This window comes from Amblyomma americanum, chromosome 1 (assembly GCF_052857255.1).
Source record: "Amblyomma americanum isolate KBUSLIRL-KWMA chromosome 1, ASM5285725v1, whole genome shotgun sequence".
NCBI classification, from domain to species: Eukaryota; Metazoa; Arthropoda; class Arachnida; order Ixodida; family Ixodidae; genus Amblyomma; species Amblyomma americanum.
In genome coordinates, this window is record NC_135497.1 from 322954277 (window position 1) to 322973465 (window position 19189).

The window sequence follows — 19189 nt, forward strand, 5'->3', positions numbered from 1 at the left end:
TTCTTCAAGACTTTGGCCTCTTTAAAAGCTACAGCACATCCTTATTAAGAATCTGAAACGTATGCCTCAGATCTGCATGACAACCCTACTATTCCATCATTCCACCACTTTCCATTTCACCATTCTTGTAGGTGCCTTTCTTTCCTCTACATTCTCCCATGTGCCCCGTAGCAAGTCGGCGGTTTTAAACAGAGAGGCTAAAATCCATGCTTTTCCATGACAAGTTCTCTCCCTCGCTCTTTTCGCCTGACACAGACCTCTGATCTTTGCTGTACATTTCACTGGACATAAACCCCAAAGTGGTATTCGGCCAACGTGCAACATTTAATTTGGCATGAATGCAAACGCGCTTATCGCATCTTCTGTTATCTCAATTGCTTGCATGTGTTAATTCGGGTGCGGACACCTCCTATAGCTATGCCATTTTTTTTTCTTTTTACTTTCTTTTGTGTGCGCGCGCGACGCGCCCGTAATTCTTGCGCGAGTTTCAAACGCGCATGGAGCTACTCACTTTCGCCTTGCGAGTAGCTCCATGCGCCGTCTGCAACATTGTCTTGAACATCGCTCATCACGAAACCGTTTCACCGGGAAGACGTTTAACGCGGAGTCCCCGAGCCCGGCAGGTTCATATCTTAACTTCGGTATTTCCAGATTACTCAAGCTACTTGCGACGGTGTAGCGTCGCGCAATAGCGCGATCACGACCGTTGATCGAGCATCATTACGCTCGCCCGCCACAGGGCACGTGCTTGCCCGTCAGGCGCCGGAGACCATCCGTTCACGGGCTCGTGGTCGCGCGTCTCGACTTCCAGCCTCCAGTAGCCCATCCGCTCCTCGTTCCCCCGCCGGTAGCATCCGTGGTCGCCGGAGGCGCCTGTTTGCGCGCAGCGGCCATTAGCGATGGAGCGTGACGCAGCCGGCGCGAATGGCTCGCGTCAACAAGCGCGGCGTGGCCAGCCGTCACGGGAGGCGTTCACGGAGGCGCCCGGGAGCGACGCGCGTCTTGGAAGCGCCCTTTTGCCGCCTCGGGCGCGCGAAACAAAGGAGAACCAGTTGGTGGTGACGACGCCGCGCGACCGTCAAGCGAGGGGCCCGCTTGCCCCCTCTCCGTCCCCCGCGCCGTGCGGCGATGAATAGCGCCGGAAAGCGGCCGCAGCTCTCGGCGCGCTCATGCCCGACACTGGGCCAGGACGGACCACAGACGCTCCCCGGACATGCTGGCGGCACGTGCGACGACGACCTGGCTCCTGCTGCTCGCGGCGCTGCTCGGCAAGCGCGGCGCGGCTGCGCTGAACGCCACAGGCATCGAGGTTCGCGGCGCCCTGCACGCGGTGAGTCTCTGGATTGCCAGGCGGCGGTGCTCGAATGATCGACGTCGGTAGGGCCCTTGCTGCTGGTGTACGGGCGCGGGTGCCGTGCCTGCGGCCGGCCGGCCAGCGGGCGCACGCAGTGGCACCCGCAGCCACGCGTACGCGTAGCCGATAAGCGACGGTGCTTGCGCTTCTCAAGTCGCAGTGATGGACGTCCCCGTGCGTCGCACGTGCCCTTGCGACGGCTCAAGAGTGTAGCGACATGTATTATGCAGGATGGTTGAAACTGAACTTTCGCTTCTTATCAGAATCTCGAATGAAAACCAAAGATAAAACGAAAATGGAACTTTACGTGGCATTGCAACTCGTTCCAGGTTTTTGTTTTATTATATCGTACTGCAGCCTACGAAACAGCTCGCAGTGTCACCTCTCCTGATCCAGGACTGCTTGCCGCAGTGCTGTACGAGGAATCTGTAAAAGTATTCGAGAAATGCTCCTTCCCAATGTAACCCTGTTAAAGGCTACCCTTTAGGTAGCTCCGAAACTAGAAACTATGGAGGTTCAGTTGCAGTGACTGAGAGGGCCAAGCATTCAGAAACGATTGAATCGTGGGGTAATTGTATTCAAGTGTGTTGCGGTAAAACTCACGTCACGCTGCGAGTGCTAGCCTGTGAAACTCAATCCTGAAAAAAAAAAAAAAACTGACTACGCGCTACAAATTTCAAAAGCGAACATTTGTAGCGCATAGTCTAAACATTCCGCTCGCCAGAACATGAGCGCCTGCATTAAGAACGTGTTATTTTCTCTGTGAGTGCTTGGAGTTAGCTAAGCAGCACAGGATTACAACCATAGCCACCCGGCAGTTTTCATCTGAAGGTGAACACGTGCAAGCTGCTTTCCTCTTGCGCTCTAAATCGCAAAGGGGGAACTCTCTTAGGAACACGGCATTAAGGATTTGATGACTTCGCTAACGGAAAAGCTTTGCGATTGAAACCCTGGGACGTGGTCTGACAATGCGGCGTAAAAAACACACGTTCCTCTTCGTACCTGCGTGCTTTCTATAATCTTTTCTCATCCTGCCACCAAATGCATGCCACCGGCAATGGAACAGAGAAGAGTTCCGAAGGCTAAAGGCCGTCAACCTCTGATAACCTGAGGGGTCAAAAACAAGGCAGCACTTCTGCTACAGACATTTAGAAAATAGGTTTATTGCCTGGAGACGTCATCTGAGCGATTTCGTTGCGCAACTTTTCAACTCTATGTATTTTGTTTAGAAGCCAGCCAGAATGCGCACATGCATGAAAAATAATCAGCCATGATTGCTGGCCAGAGGCTTCCGGAATATAATTTCTATTTAAAAGAAAGATAACGGAAAATGTAGAAAGAACGCTAGAAGGCACACTTACACGTAAACGAAGTTTTCAAACTGGCAGGTCTTCTAATAGAGCAGTATGTAGGGGCTACTACTCTTCTAAACTTGATGTATTTGTCGTTATTTGTTCATCCGGGAAGGCTAATGAAAACAGAAAAAGAAACCGTACCCTTTCATAAAGCAGCGTTTTTGCCAGATTTAAGGGAGTGCGATGCTTGCCGATGCCCGTACCCCGGGTTCTCGAAAAGCTAATCCCGTATTGGCGGGCCTCTTAGAATTTTCTGCGAACATACTTAGTATGCCAGCACTGTTCTTGTGGTGTCGTGCGCACTTTTTATTTTTATTCTGAGGCTATCCATTTACTTGGCCGTGAACCGATTACAACCATCTCGTTGATCAGAACACTGGTCTGCTGCATTTATCCTTACATGCACTTGGTGGTTTTCGAGTTTTCGAGTTCATAGTTACAGGAACTAGAAGACATGGATTACGGAAGGACAACGGCACAAGCACTCGCTGACTATATTCGCTGCGTACTGAGCAAAGCTTTCAGTTGGCCGTACAAAAATTGTGTCAACCTTCTTTTGTGAATCTGTTGAAGTGACTCAATGACAGCTATTGTGCTTTTGTTATTACATAACAGAATGGCTGTTCAAGAAGAAGAACTGAGGCTTTGTGGTGTTTTATGGAAAGTTGTCGTTGCATTTTTCTGGGCGGCCTAATGAGTTCTGGTTGCATTGCTAATCTGGTAACTATCTATTGAAACTTTCATAAAAAACAATCCATCCAATATGCACTCCACTTTCTGCGGCGCTATTGGATAGAAAATATTACTGCATGCAAATACATATTGCAGCATATCTGTAGCTTATGCAAATTTAAATCCAAAAGTCATTCGAGCTGTTACGCTTAAAAGCCATGGTCAAACTTCTTTAATTTTCGCCAAACCAACAATCTATGCGCAACATTCGCATGAGCGTTTAAATAATACCTTATTAACCAAATGAGAAATAAAACATCCTTTAACCACTCTAGAAGAAGCAAGTAACAAGGTCTCAAAGAGGGCACACATACGATACAATGACACACTCACCTCGCCAATCGTGCGTTCATGCTTATATACCGGCTGTTAATAAATACCGACCAGACTTCGTGGTAAGTTGACATTAGGCACAGAGTTTTAAAATAGTTTTGGCGCCATGTACGCAATTTGTGGTCGGCGCAAACCAAAAAGTTTAACTGGAAAGTTCAGTTAGTTGAAGCGCATCTTTCCTGCACGAGCAATAAAAAATAATAATAAAATGCAGTCCTTGAAGGCAATGCTTGAGTAGTAGAATTGTCTTTGCGTGGAAAGTTTTTTTTTTTTTCTCGTCGCAGCAATATTTTAACGGTTCATGTCGATATAAACAGGGTGTTTCACCCAACACTTTACACAATTTTTAAAAATAGGCTTTTTTGAGTTAGAGGAGCGCTTTTTCGGGACAGCATTGTCAGCAGTGAAGTACACCAGAATACAGCTAAGGCGTGCTAACTAGCAGGCTAGTTAACTATTATTCAATAGTCAACTTTTTAACTATTACTATTAGGCTCCTTTATTACTGAGAGCGTGTAGCGCTCCGTAAGCAATATCCATATCAGTTTTTTTTTTTAATTTCCAAAACGCGATTACCCTCGGCTTTGTTTTGGCTATTTCGGCGAGTTAGCGTGCACTGGAGAGGTTGCTTTGCCTGCAAGCTTCTCGAAAACGCTTGTATTTTGGCGCGATGTAGGAAAAATTTGTTGGGCCACAGCGCCGAAGGTAACCGCGTTTTCGAAATTCTACAAATTGATATGGATATCACTGGCTATACGCCTGTCAATAATTAAGGAGCCTAACATTAATAGTTAAAAAGATAACTACGCAATATTAGTTAAGCAGCCTGCTAGTTAGCACGCCTTAGCTGCATTTTGATGTACTGCACCGCTGGCAATGCTATGCCGAAGAAAGCGCTCTTCTAACTCAAAAATCCTAATTCTTAAAATTGTGTAAATTCTTAGGTGGAAAACCCTGAATATTGCTTAAACGTACTACCTTCAGCTATAAAAATGAGCTTTGTCTTTAGCGTCCCGGTGGCAAAGTGTTTCGTATAACTGCGATGTGTTTGCCGTGCAGCAATATGCATTCAACATAAATACAATGCAATCTACTCAATTTGCAATGTATTGAGCATGAAGTATTATTTATTCTGTTGAATTAGTACCTAATACTTTTAATGTATTTGCGGTGCTATTGAATTTAAATCGATTCAGCGAGAAAGCAGTATGATGTCAACAAACACAAAAATGATTTTTATAGGGGCTATGTCATTGTCCATTCAATGTATTTGCCATTCGCGCGCCTCTAGTTACGAATGCGTATCATAACTTAATCATCCACTAGGGCTCTGAATTCAGCTCGAGGATGAGTCGCTGCAGCGGCGTTGGCACTTGTACTGCGCCTTTCGTGTGCGTGAAATAGCTGGACGTAGCGTGGCATATAGTTGCTTTTTTCGCTGATAATAGAACGTTCAGCGGCTATGAGCACTGCACTTGGCGAGGTGACACCGTTCAACAGTTTGCAATGTTAACAGAGGACGCGTTGAAAATCACGGCTGATAGTTAAATAATTCCGTTTGAGCGGAATCTAGCGACTGAACGCGAATTCTGTTAAAATTGCTTCGAAAGAGCTTTAGCCTTGCATGAGATACCAGTACTTGCAGTATATATCCATGTAAATTGCCAGTTTTCTCAAGCATAACAGCAAAAGTACGCCGCGTCGCAATGATGTTCGGACTTAGGCTGGCGATAATTGCCCCGGGCTTATGCATCTATACAAATGGGGGCTTGTCGACTGGGCCTCCGTAACTATATAGACAAAAACGAGGCCACTCCTCTAATCGCCGAAGGCTCTACGCCCTACTGTTTCCGCGTAAATGCCGGTGCACAAACCACGCGGAAGTGAACGTTACGCAATGAACTTTAGTATATATCTGCAAAGCAAGGTTACACTCGCTGAAGAAAGAAAAATGAAAGTGATCTGCTGGAAACGAGTAGCATTTCCTTCCATGGAAAAGTAATCGTGCTGGTAGACAATGAATAAACTTAGGTGAGAAAATTATAAAAGTAATGCGTCACAAACGCCTGCCCTGCACTTGTTGGTCTTATCACTGCACTCGCTTGTCTTAGCAGCAATAAATTTCGCCTGTGAGCACAAGCAAAACGCAGTAAGACCCGCCACCTCTAACGGCCAAGAACGCATTTCAGCTGCAAACACTAGGAAGGCACTAAGCATGGCACCGGAGTGGTGCAGCTAAAGCTTACGAAGCATTTCGAACGTTTGTGCAAAAGCATTTCGAGCAACTGCTAAACGACCGAGTACTAATTTCAAAAATGTCAAGGAACAAGCACAGAACTATAGTGAACCCGGGATGACTGTGTGGCCCTGACCGTTGGATGGGGAATTATGTCGGAGCTTTCGGAACCGCATAGTAGACCGTCATGAAACTTGGCTGTCATCTTGAAAGAGCTCGCTTCTCCCGGTTTTCTTTGCACACCAACGCTGTTACGTGTTTTCCAGGCCTCCGAAGCTGGGATTCTATCCGCGACAGCCGGGGCGGCAGCCTATCAAGCTCGAAGGATCAAAAGGGTAACTTAAGCGAAACCTCGAACAAGCCGGTCACCGTGCTCGAGTTCTTGACCGCTCGTTTGTTCTGGACTCGAAGCGCCCTGGATTGATGTTTAATCAAATCCTGCCACTCTTGTCTGAGTGTATAAGTGCAAGTTGCGGCTGCTTAGCAAGGCATCGCCTCCTGTGTGCCTTTTTTTTTTGTTTTCGCTTCGTTCAAACTGCACCTTCCCAGCCAGACAGCAAAGAGCGGCCGCGCACACGACATAATGCCATGTAATTAGGCGGCGCAAAATAGTGGAGGCACCAGGCCGTATATTTAACCTGCATAAAGGATTCCATTCACCCACTTAATGTACGCCGACCGCAAGACACACCTGAGAGCTACGCTAAGCGTGTTTGGCAAAGCTGAAATTTTGTAGCACAAGACAAATGAGTCAAACGCAGTGTGTTTGTTAAACCATCCCTAACTTCCAGTGGCGAGTTCAAGTGCTTCATTATAATTTTCTTCTTTTTTTGTTTCCTGCTTCTTTGCTGGACTTATCAAATCGAAACATCGAGAATTAACCCATCCTTTTTTGTTGTGTATGCATGAGGACGAGCGCCGAACGCACGTCGCAGTTCATAATTTCATATCATCATCATCGGAGCGGCCTAATTTCGTTGAGGTAGGAGCCGAATCTATGGCATCCAGTTGCTTCAGCGATTAAAGCATCGAGATATGCTACGGGCAGGGGCTTTAACACCCGTTCAAAGTACAGAGCCAGATTATAGATATGAATGTTCGAAGGGCTACTGCAACGCCCACGACCGCAGCTGCACTCGCATTTTCCCATGGCATGGATGACCAAACGTTCACGTGCATGAGGTTTCCAGGTCTATTGCTCCGGTGATTGTGTTCAACGTCACTATGGCTCTCTACTCAGATCCGTCTCTTGGCCGGCTGTATGACAGGCGTGGGGCCAGGATTTCCTAACGGGTGAACGAGACAAAAGTAGTGGTACTCCCAGGCTTACGTACCTGGCGTGCAGCGTCCTACGTGGCGATTTGCGGATGTTAAACGGGTGAACAGATCCTGCCTAGTGCACTACACTACTGTTCAGAAAGTACGTACTTCCGAGCGTATACCAAGGGTGGCCCTGTGGGAAATGCAATAGGCACACATTCGCGATGCCTCGAAAGTGGCGAAGCGGGCCCGTGGCGCGAGACGAAGGTGCGTGCTGTCCGCGCGCCGTTCCACACGTCCGCGCACACCGACCTTGGGCCACTGAGACCCCTGGGCGTGTTGTCTGCGGAAAAAGAGGCGCGCGTGCGCGCGGCCGATTTCGCAAAACGCCGTCGTCGTGTGGTGCGCGCACTTTCTTCGCCCGCTTTCTGGAGGAAAAGTGCGGTGGCGTCGCGAGAAGGGCGCGACTACGGGTGCAGCCGTGGGCATCGAGACGTCGTCCGCCGCCGCACAGTCATGGGTCACTCTTTCTCATGCAGGCCGCCGGGGACCTTGACAGGTACAAGACAGGTGAGTGGCGACCTTTTCTCTGTTCTGCCCCTCTCCTCCGCCTTCCTTTCTCTCTCTCTCTGACTTTCTCGCGGACAGCACAGCATGACGTACCACACTGGCCGGTGGCGGTCGGCCGCGAATCTCGGCCGTAATGTCGGAAGTTGGCGAGGCTAACAAAGAAAGGAAAAGCAAGCGGCGCACACTTGCTAAATTGAACCTCTAGAGCGTACTCGCTTTTGCTAATATCACACGTGCCACATGTTCAACGAAGTCATCGCTCTTCGCAGGAAGGTGCTGAGAAAGCAGGTGTGCTTACTAATGGGCCATTGAGAGATGATGCGAGGGTCAGGCGGCAGGAAAGTAAGAGTAAAATGCAAATGAGGGATAAACTTGCTGCAACGAAAGCTTGAGTTGTTTGGCTTCACGCGCCGAAAGCATGCCGCATTTTCTGATTTCTAAAAGCTGACATGCACTCATTGAGCAAGTGCGCGAAAATTAGGTGGAATAGTACTTGGTGCAATATGCAGCCAATTTTAGTTTCATTCGAAGGGTCCAGCCATCTTAGGCTGTCAGGGCGAAAGGTTTATCATTGGCCGCACAACCTACAGTGTTGCGACCAAGCTTTGCGTTGATTAACGACCTGGCGGGTTCGCTTGATCAGCTGTACCGTCTTTAATTAGGGGAAGTGGAACGATGGACCGTTCAGAAGTTCCAGGACATCCACATTCATGATTCAACCGAATGAAGAAGTCTGCCAGAATGGTGTGGAGGATATGTACTCGGGCAGTAGTTATTTGTCCATCCACCCGTGCAGGACGGCGTATTCGTCGTATCGTAAGAATAAGAAAACATGGACTGGTGTTGTTCCGCTGGGCCGTACTTCACGGGAGACAGAGTAAACACTACTGAAGCTCCGATACCTGCGCCTACGCGGCTGTTTGCATTCCCAGTACATGTCAGATGTGCTGAACCAGAGTGGCCGTCTCAAGATCGTTCTGAGACTGGCGCTTTGCAAAGCGAGAGGCACCTCGCTGAGATTAAGCCACCCAGTTGAGTGATTCGAGCTTGAAACGCAAAAAAAATAATACTTTTATGAACAACATGTCTTTACATTCAGCATTTCTATTTTTGTTTTTGTCACAGTAGAAGTCATGCTAGTTACGCGCTCGCACTAGCGGTCGGCCTCTAACGGAGGTTCGAAACGTAATGAGGCATATACTGCAAGTGGAATCTCAACCTGATACCGCAGACGCCATACCAAGATTACAGTACTTTAGTAGAAAACGGATTTGACATGCGCTGCAGTTGCAGAGAACTGTTGAAAAGTTCAGAACGAGGACTGTACATGGCTTATACCCCTTTCACTGCGCGCTCAGTACGTGACTGAGGCAGCGAAGGTGTTCCGAGAACACTGATTCAGCCTCCGTTAGCCAACACTGCGTATATACCGGCGCGTCGGCTCAAACAGCCGCATAACCATGGCGAACCTTTTGCCCTGGTGTCACAGGAGTTCAGACGCCATTTTCCCGTTTATGCGGTTAAAAGGGCCGTGAACCTTACCCCTGTCCATCGCGAGAAACACATTGGCGCCTTATCAGCGATTCCTCAAACTCCCCAAACTCTAATTCTTTCCTCCATTTTCCCTCGACTACGATTCCGAGCGCATCAGCTGTATCGGCTGCTGCAGCCGTTAAAACATGACAGCGCAGGTGCAGGGGAAGGAAACTAGTGCTTTATTGCGCGCTAGTTTTATAGCCACTACTGGAAAGATGGGCGGCCTCCTCTCCCAGAGAAGCCGACTGTGTGCGCATGTCCCGTCGCATCCGGGACGATGATTTAGCTACCGATGATACATCAGCCAGCTTACCTGGTCACGGCTGGCGCCGTTCCTCATGACAACCCGGCTCGTAGCGGACTAGCGGTAATGCTAGGCCGAGCGATTACAAGACCCCCCTCTTCCTCCTTAAATTGCAGTATTAATTACGCCATGATGACGAGGTAAGAAATGATGGTGATGAAGTAAGAAAGGAAGGAGAGTGCAGCGTCACTCGCGTCCCGCTCTGGCCTCAGCTTAGAACTCGCCCAGCGAGAGGCACAGTAAAAAACAGTTGCGTCCTCCAAAGACACGAGTCCGAGACGCACTAGGAGCTGATTCATCTCGCTACAGCTCCAACAACCCCTTACCTTAGCACTTCATTTCTGTGCACTATGCGCGGCGGGAAACCGTGCAACTTGACTGCGATATTCACGGCAGCGCGATCTATAGCTGCATGCAATTAATCGTCAATCTGAAGGGAGATTCTGGGCGCCTATAATAGGGGTTGAATAGGTGCCCTTAGCTTAATAATTACCTGTTTCTTCTGTTTTGCCGCGCGGTAAAAAAATTGGCGTTTTGTATTCAATGTTTCCTTTTTTCAATATGGCAGCCTGCGGCGCTCAGGCTAAGAGGACAGCGGACGAATTATTTTATTAACACCCCCCTCCCCCTAAGTTTGCGTTGTACAGTCGTCAAAGCTATGCAGCGGCACTCTAGTGTCTATTGTTCACTCACTGAAATACCAAACCCGAATGTTTGGAGGCGCCATCAGGCGCTTAAAAAGACACCGTTTGTAAGCAGCAGTGTTGCGCAAAGCTTCCCCACATACTCCCTCCCTAGGCGGCCCACTGCGCTTTCAAGACAGGAGGAAGTCTGGAGGCATGCGAGAGCGCTACGCCGTCTCCTTCTCGCTCCTGGAGCGGCAGCTTGCGTGCGGGGAAGACCGCTTGCGGAACGTCGCACATCGGCTGCTGCTCTCCGAGTGCATACATAATATTCTGCCTCGCCTCTAGTCTCGAATTCCCCGGCTCAAGAAACTAGGTTGACCTTCGAACCCGTCGAACAATGAGACTGGAAAGTCACTAAGATCGACGTTCGGTCAAGTTGGTTAGATTTGATTGTAGTGTACATTAAAATCATATTAGAAAGTCCCTGTCATTTCCTGACTATCTGTAGTCAAGTATGCCCCACAGTCCAGCAGAGGCGGCGATGATTACATTGGCGGGATCGCAGCTTGACTGCGAGCTGCGTAGGAGCGTGCCTATAGCCGACCTCTATATAGAGTCAGCCCTGTCCTCCGTCATCGCGCAGCGGGCGCGTGCGACGCCACGGTGGACAGTGCTGAGGGCTGGATACTGAGCCCCAACTACCCGAGCGACTACGCCAACTTCGGTTCGTGCACGTTCACGGTGCGCAAGCTGGCCAGTGACGTGTGCACGCTGCGGCTGACGCTGGACGACTTCGACCTGGAGGAGAGCGCCGACTGCTTCAACGACTACCTGCTGCTGCCCGACGGACAGAAGCTGTGCGGATCCCTGCCGCCGGACACCGTCAGTACGTGCGGGGCGTGGTGGGAACGGCTTACTTTGCCTAGAGTCCGCTTTCCGCCACGAAGGCTTGTCGAGCACTAATTAAGCCCTCGTTCTGCCTCAGGTAGCCAGATGAGTTGAGCAAGTTGGTTAAGGGATGCACAGCGCAGGGGGAACAACACACTAGAGCAGGGACACGGGACCAGCTACAGTGGGGTAGCCAGAAATTTTGTTCGAAGGGGGCTCATGTTGCAGCGCGGCCTCCTCCGTATAGAATGTGTGGAGGGATAAAATACATTAATCTTTATTGCATTGCCTTTGCCAATACTATTACGTATCAGATGCTGCAAACGAATTCTTGAACGCTAGCACTGTCAAGACAAGCAAAATACGTATTTTTCAGAAAAGAATATATTCGTATGTCCCAAAAACTGTTGGCCAAAGAACTGATATCAATGCTTCCATCTTATTTGTCTATTTAGCAAGTACAGAAAATGTCTCAACAGTTTCAGAACTATATCAGTTGGAAACCAGCAAAGTACTGCATGTCCCTGATATGAATAATCAAGTTGAGGACAAGTATTTTAATGAATCTTTGTCATTAAAGAACCTTGTTTACAACTTTGTATATATGCAATGGCCAGGAAGATATCTCAGTGACGCTGTCCTTCATTCCAGTGCATGGCGCGGGCGCAGTGGTGATCGGTTCAGTATTGTATCCATATGCACCGAAATTATAGTCGCAACAGAGAGCACATATAAAAAGCTGGAGTTCTGCAAAATATGCACTGCCAATGCGAAGATACGATGGAATATCACATATGCGAAGATAAAGCTTGAGAAAGAGCAAAAAAGCTTCGCTGGAAACAAATTTCACGGCATGCATGCACAAAACAAGGCAAGAAGATATTTAAATATACGTATATTCTCTAATAAACCTACATACCTAAGTTAAAGTTGCTGTGTTATGTATATAATATGTCAAAGAAGCCAAATAAACATGTTGCGCAAATCACAGATATTAGCCTTTGGCATAGAAAGACACACTATTCTGCAAGAATAAAACTATGATCGCAGAATTCGTGAATATTGTATTTGGGCCATGCTGCGGTCGCGACAGCATCATATGGATAGAATAATAGAGGAAGAATGCAGAAATCAATAAGAAAATGTGTATTTTAGCTGCATGCAAAGCGGCAACAATCATTTTGCACAGAAAATTAAAAAAGGGTATTGGTCTGGTTCAAAAAAGAGGTAAAAGCAGGTAGCTAAAAAAGGAAAGAAAAAGACAAACGAAAGCCATGGACAGATGATGCGAAAAGTTGAACTGCCCAATAACAGAGAGTGTTTGTTTGGAAACGCCGTGTGGGCTGGGCTTTCAATGAGCAAGGCCGGTTAGATTGGTTATTGATGTCCTCGTAATTTTCGCATTCGCAGGATAACATTCATCATGATTCTAACTGTTACAATAAACGTCAAAAATTTCTGCAGTTTTAAAGGCTAATAAATAGTCATACGTTTTCATAATTGCGCGTTTATGGACCTGATGGAACAGAGCTTTTTACTTGCATTGGTTTTGCTGCTTCACTGTGTAGAGGACAAAGTTTATGAGAAATTTATACCCATAAAGTTTCGGAATTGAAATCCACGCGCTCCGCAGAGTGCGCGGCCGCCGCTCGATGCCGCGACGAGCCTGCTCCTCATCGAAACGCCCTTGAAACTGTGTGCTCGGATGGCGCTCTTTGCATTATGTGGCTCCAGGTGCATGGGCGTTAACTGCCACGAAATCCAGCCCGAGTTCGCAATGTTCGCGCCGAAATGTCTTTTCGAGCGTGAAAAAGACATTGTAGACAAAATCCAGCATGATTTGCAGCGCCGGTGGTTGTCTTGGTCGGCGGTGCATAACAGTACGAAAAAAATTCCGACGGGGGCTGAAGCCCGATAAGTCACCCTCCTGGCTACGCCCGTGACGAGCTGTACCCTTATCTCGTTGAGCTATTTTGATTCTTTTATGTTTAGCTTTGCAGGTGAATAACGATAGTTATAGCATATAGATGCATATCGAAGCTCTATCACTCTGATACATCCCCGCATTTTAAAGTACCAAAACGTGAAATTACGGCGCTTTATAGGCGCCGATGGTCTTCGCCAATGAAGGAACTAAAAAAAAAGATTGTCTGTGTGGCCGTAAATATTCAGCGCCACTCTAGTTGGCATAAGGCTAGCTCCGCTAAATTAAGTGCAGCAGAGGCAGACAGGCAGATTATTTCGTGGGAGGTGGAAATGTGAAGGCAACGGCTTGCGTTAAGCAAAATCGTATGGGCCCATTCTCATCCTGGTATCCAGCTTCTTCGAATTTTCAGTGTGTAATGCAATGAACATGCGTTCTGTCTTACTTGTATATAGGTTTATCATGTCGACTCTCATCTTAGACCGCTGCATTAGTGTTAAGCATTTTTCGCGCTTTTGTAAGCGAAATTATATTCAAGCTATGCTCATTTTCGCTACTATAGTTAGTTTTCTTAAAATGATCAATCCCCATGCTATCGCACATATCATGCAGTGCTAGGTTATGTAACTAAAGTTTCAGTCGAAAAACGTTGTGTTGGTATATAGCTACCCGGAAACTCGGCGGCTGCGTTTTTTTTTAACGTTTTGCCTCCATAAAAACGCAGTCTCCGAGTTCCCGGGTTCGAACCCGACCGCGGCAACTGCGTTTTTATGGAGGCAAAACGCTAAGGCGCCCGTGTGCTGTGCGATGTCAGTGCACGTTAAAGATCCCCAGGTGGTTTAAATTATTCCGGAGCCCTCCACTACGGCACCTTTTCTTCCTTTCTTCTTTCACCCCCTCCTTTATCCCTTCCCTTACGGCGCGGTTCAGGTGTCCAACGATATATGAGACAGATACTGCGCCATTTCCTTTCCCCAAAAAACCAATTATTATTATTATTAAGTATATAGCTTCAACGCAGCTATCACAGTGAATTTTTGCGCAGTTGTCAGTTTCCTAGCCTTGTGAGGAGTCCAACATATAATAAAAGCTCACCTATTCGTTGGTGCATCTAATGCGTGACGTGTTTCAATCGGCGATCCGCAGCAGCTCTCCGAATCTGCGAAGGAAACTGCATCGCGGTCCAATCAGAACACTAGATCTGAGTCCAGATGGCTCTTAGAAACACGCTATTCGGTTTCGCGGAACATGAAAACTTTCTCCGGAACAGCGATTGGCACACGCCAAGGAATAGGCTTCCTTGAATGTCAAAGAACGTAATTATTGTAGCTAAAACGACGTCATCTTCAGAGAGCCCTGTGCGATATGCCGCCAGTGCTGATTTTTTACATCAGACGACCGACTCAAAAGGGCTCTAAAGGCAACAGAAAAAGAAAAAAAAGAAGTGGATGGGGGTAGTCGGCGCGCAGCACTGCTCACAGTCGCCAGCACAAGTTAACGGGACGCGTGCGCTCGGCAACAAATTTATTCTACTGCGTCACGTCCTAGCCGCCTGTATTGACACCAGCCGGTGGAGTATGTGCGTTTCCTGGTACATGTAGGCATTTCAGGTGATTTGTTTTGCTTTAGTGACTGTGCAAAAATATCTTTTTCCACACACCCGCAAACCGTAAACTTGTGCTGCCGACTGAACAAAACCAGCTGGAACTATTTGAATCCGTCTTGAGTTTTCGGGAGATGGCACCCCGTGACCTTGTGAATCTAGCTCTGGCAGTTACTAGTAAGAGCGATCGTATTACCATTTGAGCCCACAGGTAAGAAATGCCTCCTTTTTGACCGCGCAGAAACGGTGAGCATATCGCGACGCCACAGCAGCTTCACGTTCATCTTCTCGAGCAACGAGGCCAAGACGGCGCGGGGCTTCATGATCCGGGTGGAGCAGGTGCGCGACTCGTGCTCGGATGACCTGCCGGACAGCCCGCTCTTCCCCACCGACTCGCAGCCGGACGACTTCCCGCCGCCGCTGGGGAGGCCGCAGCCGCAGTTCGGAAGCGGTGAGCGGCCTGCCGACCAGAGCGCGCGTTGACGCGCCAACAACACGCGCGGCGCTGCCTCTGACGTTGTGTATAATACATGCATACAGTGCTTTTCTCAAAGAAACACGCAGACTGTTCTCGGTGCCGGGGCGTCGCTGTTCGCGCTATGTGGAGGAGATGGTCAACTGCCCCACGCATGCTGTCGCCCTATCTTTCCTTCACATTCGTGGCGGCGGCATTTTTGTTGCGTTCACGTACAGCTTCGTGCGGTAACGCTGATTCTGTTAAAAAGTGTGCACTCATGCGCAACAATGTACGACAGCCACCTAGCGAGGAAATATGCAGCCTCGTCGTCCTGTCCTTTGTGTGTTGCTCACGCCTTGTTTAAAAATGAACATGCGCGCGTGTACCTCGAAATTGAGAGGGAAGTTGCGTGAATGGCATTGATAAGCGCGTGCTGTCTGCACCATTCGACTCCTTGCTGGCAGCCGTGCATAGGCCACAACAAAGAATTTCTTTCTTGTTATTAATATTTTTTTCGTGGCTCCAGCAGTATGCACTGTTTTGATCGCGACAGAAAGAGAGAAAAAAGAAGAACGGAAAGGAAAGGAGGCTAACTAGGAGACGCCCAGTATGCTACCCCACACATGGGAAGGACTTTAAACGGAGATAAAGAAAGGGAAGAGAGGAATGGGAGATACGTTTTGCACGTGTCCATAGGCGATTGCTAAAAGGGTACACAGGGCGCACACTGAAAGCTTAAAGCCTTGAACTCAACCCTGAGGCCTTTAAGAATTTCAAAAGCGCCTGTCCTCTGAGACGTAGGTTCAGTCCAAGGCACCAGAATCTTGGCTTCTGTAAAGGGACGAGGGTCCAAGCGGCGGAGCGCTGCAGCCAGGAGGACGCGCTAAAACCGAGGACAGTCACAAAGTGTAGGTGCCCAATCGTCTCATCCCACCGGAAGTTCTCACACGCTGGAGAGTTTGCCATTGCAGTTAGGTTGGAGTAGGCATTCGTAAACGCCATTACCTGCCACAGGCGACACAACAGCACAGCACTGCAGCAGGAGAGGCCGGACGGTATAGTTAATAAATGGTCGCGGTGGTACAAACGGCACGCTGAGCCATGCCTGGGGATATGGCCATGACGCTAAGGTCACGCCTAGGATTTTGAATGTTCCATCAAGACCTACGGAATTAACGAAATAACGAAAGGCTCTGAGCTCTTCTTCCTTGAACATAATGGCATAGTTTTTTTTAGCCATCGGTCAAAAAGCCAGCGTTTTTTACCATTGGCCCTGACTTTCTCCTGTACTAGTATTACCGCCGCAGCGTGGGTGAAACAGTGCAACTGCGGCGCCCGCGCGATTCTTTCGCCGTGAACAGCCGTCGGGATCAAAGCCGTCTGTGGCGCCTGTATACATTTGCAACTTACCTCGCAACTGACCCGAGACCCGGCTGTCGTAATTGCACCGCTCTTTGCTCGCGACTTGGTACATTGCCAAAAAAACCGAGGTTGTACTACCGGATCCTCGACTCGTCGTAAAACGACAAGTACCTGACTTTAGCCTCTTTCATAACATCCTCCCGCTGAACCCTCCCCGCTACCCCCGCTTGATGCCAACTGCCTCGTCGTTATCCCTCCCTAAACAAAGGATGAATAAGACATTCATGTTAGTGGAGCAATATGCCGCAGTTCCTGGGCGCTTTTTCTTTTTTTTATCTCCGCGCCGCTCTTACTCAGACTTGGTTTTTACCGCACATATCTTCGCTACGTGCTCCCTTCTGTGCGCGAACACAATAAAGCAACAAAAAGTGCACGTTTCGTCCCGTTTTCATAGCTTGGCTGGCGGGTATGAGAACTGTGCCATTAGGAGATAAAAAAAAAAAACATGGGACAGGTTATTGGCCGCATTCTGGTACGCGTTGACCGACCAAGACGCGCCTGGCGGCCAATCGCAGCGCGATGACAGAGATTGAGCACGTAGATAGATCGAGCGCCTTAAGGCAGGGAAGGCATCCGCTAAATCCTATACTAGTCAAATTCGCCCGTTGTTGATTGCACAAAAGCGCAGCACACATTTGTCGGCATTCAACGCCAGCACAAACCCTTATGTATCCAATCTAGTGTGCAGATGCTTCCTTCAGTGCATGCTTCATTGAGACTGTCGCCGTAATGTCCACTGTCGCCGAATGGCGCCCTAACACGCAAGTTTCCCACGTGTTTCAAGCCGTCGAGGCAGTTGATCACGGCCTTGCAATGCTGGTACAGCGGTCGCAATGCTGGTCGGTGGGTCGTCACGGCAGCATTTCGACGGTAGGCGAAATACAAAGATGCCCACATGTACTGGTGAATCGATGCACGGTAAAGAAACCCAGGTTGTCGAGCTAACCCGACCAGGAGCCCTTTGGCGACCACACTCTTGTGGTCAGCAGCGGCCTCAAAAGACACGTGAATTCGTGTGCTGGTGCCTCAGCGCGGTTCTTTGGCGCTGCTGGGCACTGCTTTTTTTCTGTACCTGCTCGCTGGCCTCAGCCTAGCACCACAGCAGGCAGGCTGTAACGAGAAGAGTATACGGGTGGGCCACGGGCGAAGGCTGGCCGTGAGTGGGTGTTCCCTTCCATGCACGCTAAAGATGCACAGGCGGCCGCCACTGGCGCACCTCCGGCAGGTGAGTGCGACCGGGACGTGCTGAGCTACTCGCACGTGCTGTCGTCGCCGGGCTACCCGTACGGCTACCCGCCCCTCCAGAACTGCCTGTACCGGGTGTGGCGCGTCGACAGCTCCGTCTGCCTGCTTGAGCTCGACGTGCGAGACTTCCAGCTGAACCAGCGCGACTGCTTCAGGGGACTATCTCGACCTGCCGGACGGGACGCAGTTCTGCGGCCAGGTGTCGGGAACCAGTGAGAGCGCCATCCCCCCCGCGCCTTCCGTGCAGCTGCGAGCCTCGGAGAAAGCGCCGCGCCGCGAACGCGGAAATGGACAGAGGGTCTCGCTTCAGCCGACACGTGACCGTCGCACTGCAGCAAATGTCGAGATATGAATCGAAATGTCGCGGTTTTCCGGTGACCTGAGAGAAAGAATTCGCGACAGAGACAGCGGATCGGAAGGTAGTAACCTGCAGCCAAATATTTTTATTTTCGCCGAGCATAGGTGTCTAACGTGCTGTAACGCTTGACGGCACGATAACACTTTCCGCTGTACGTTAGTCGCAAAACGTGGCGACGCTCCCAGCGGCATTTTCCGTGCTTGTATCACCCTGGTCATGTATCGGTGCAAAAATGGTGAGATGCGTAGCTCTGTAGCAAGATACACCAGACATCAGAGCACCATGCAACGCCTCCACCTTGTCTGCTGTGCATGTCATGGGCCATGTGCAGTCAAAGCATGACAACTGTGCCGACTGCGCTTTCACAGATTGTACGCAGTAGTGGCGTACGTGTACCGCTTCCTATAGTTTTACTTTAAAACGCGCGTAACAACCGAAAGCAGCTGTTACAGTAATGAACATGTTATTTGCCTCGCCTAAAATGTTTATAATAGTTGCTTGAGAAACGGGAGTGCCATATCGCGAAGGCTGGAAACAGACGAGTGACCTTTTCTCTCAAAAGAGCTTGTGAACAGCTCTCCTGACGGTCAGTCGGCTATGTGTGCACTTAAACTGCAAAAGTATCAATTGACCACAAACAGCATTAAAGTTGTTCAATTGAGATCGAAAGGGACAGGCGAAAGAGCATAAAAACCGGCGTGTTAACGAAAAATGCGCGCAGTCGTTGCTGAAGACTGCGTTCCGCGCACCTTGCACTGTCGTGAGCGTTGGGTGCCCCCAATAACTCTGTCCATTTCCGTCTTCGGCAGAACTGCATGCTTGTGACGCAGATCACAGCGAATAACTCAGGATTAAGACCGCCGTCGTACATTAAGTCTTCACGGATTCCTGCTTCAGACGCGCTTCAGTAAATCTTCCTCAGTTACAAAATATGCCTTTCTTAGCACAATGTCGGGAGGACTGTCAGAGGGAAAGACAAAAGGAAG

General features: G+C 49.0%; 1 pseudogene across 1 annotated transcript in view; it reads left to right on the forward strand.

Moving 5' to 3' along the window:
* The first annotated feature begins 1050 nt into the window (after positions 1-1050).
* LOC144120593 (tolloid-like protein 1) overlaps positions 1051-19189 on the forward strand; it is a 43027-nt pseudogene continuing 24888 nt past the window's right edge. Inside the window, exons 1-6 of the transcript XR_013312461.1 lie at positions 1051-1330; positions 6277-6345; positions 7810-7840; positions 10950-11192; positions 14963-15172; positions 17826-18185. The product of XR_013312461.1 is annotated as a tolloid-like protein 1 (transcript). The remainder of the gene's footprint in view (positions 1331-6276; positions 6346-7809; positions 7841-10949; positions 11193-14962; positions 15173-17825; positions 18186-19189) is intronic.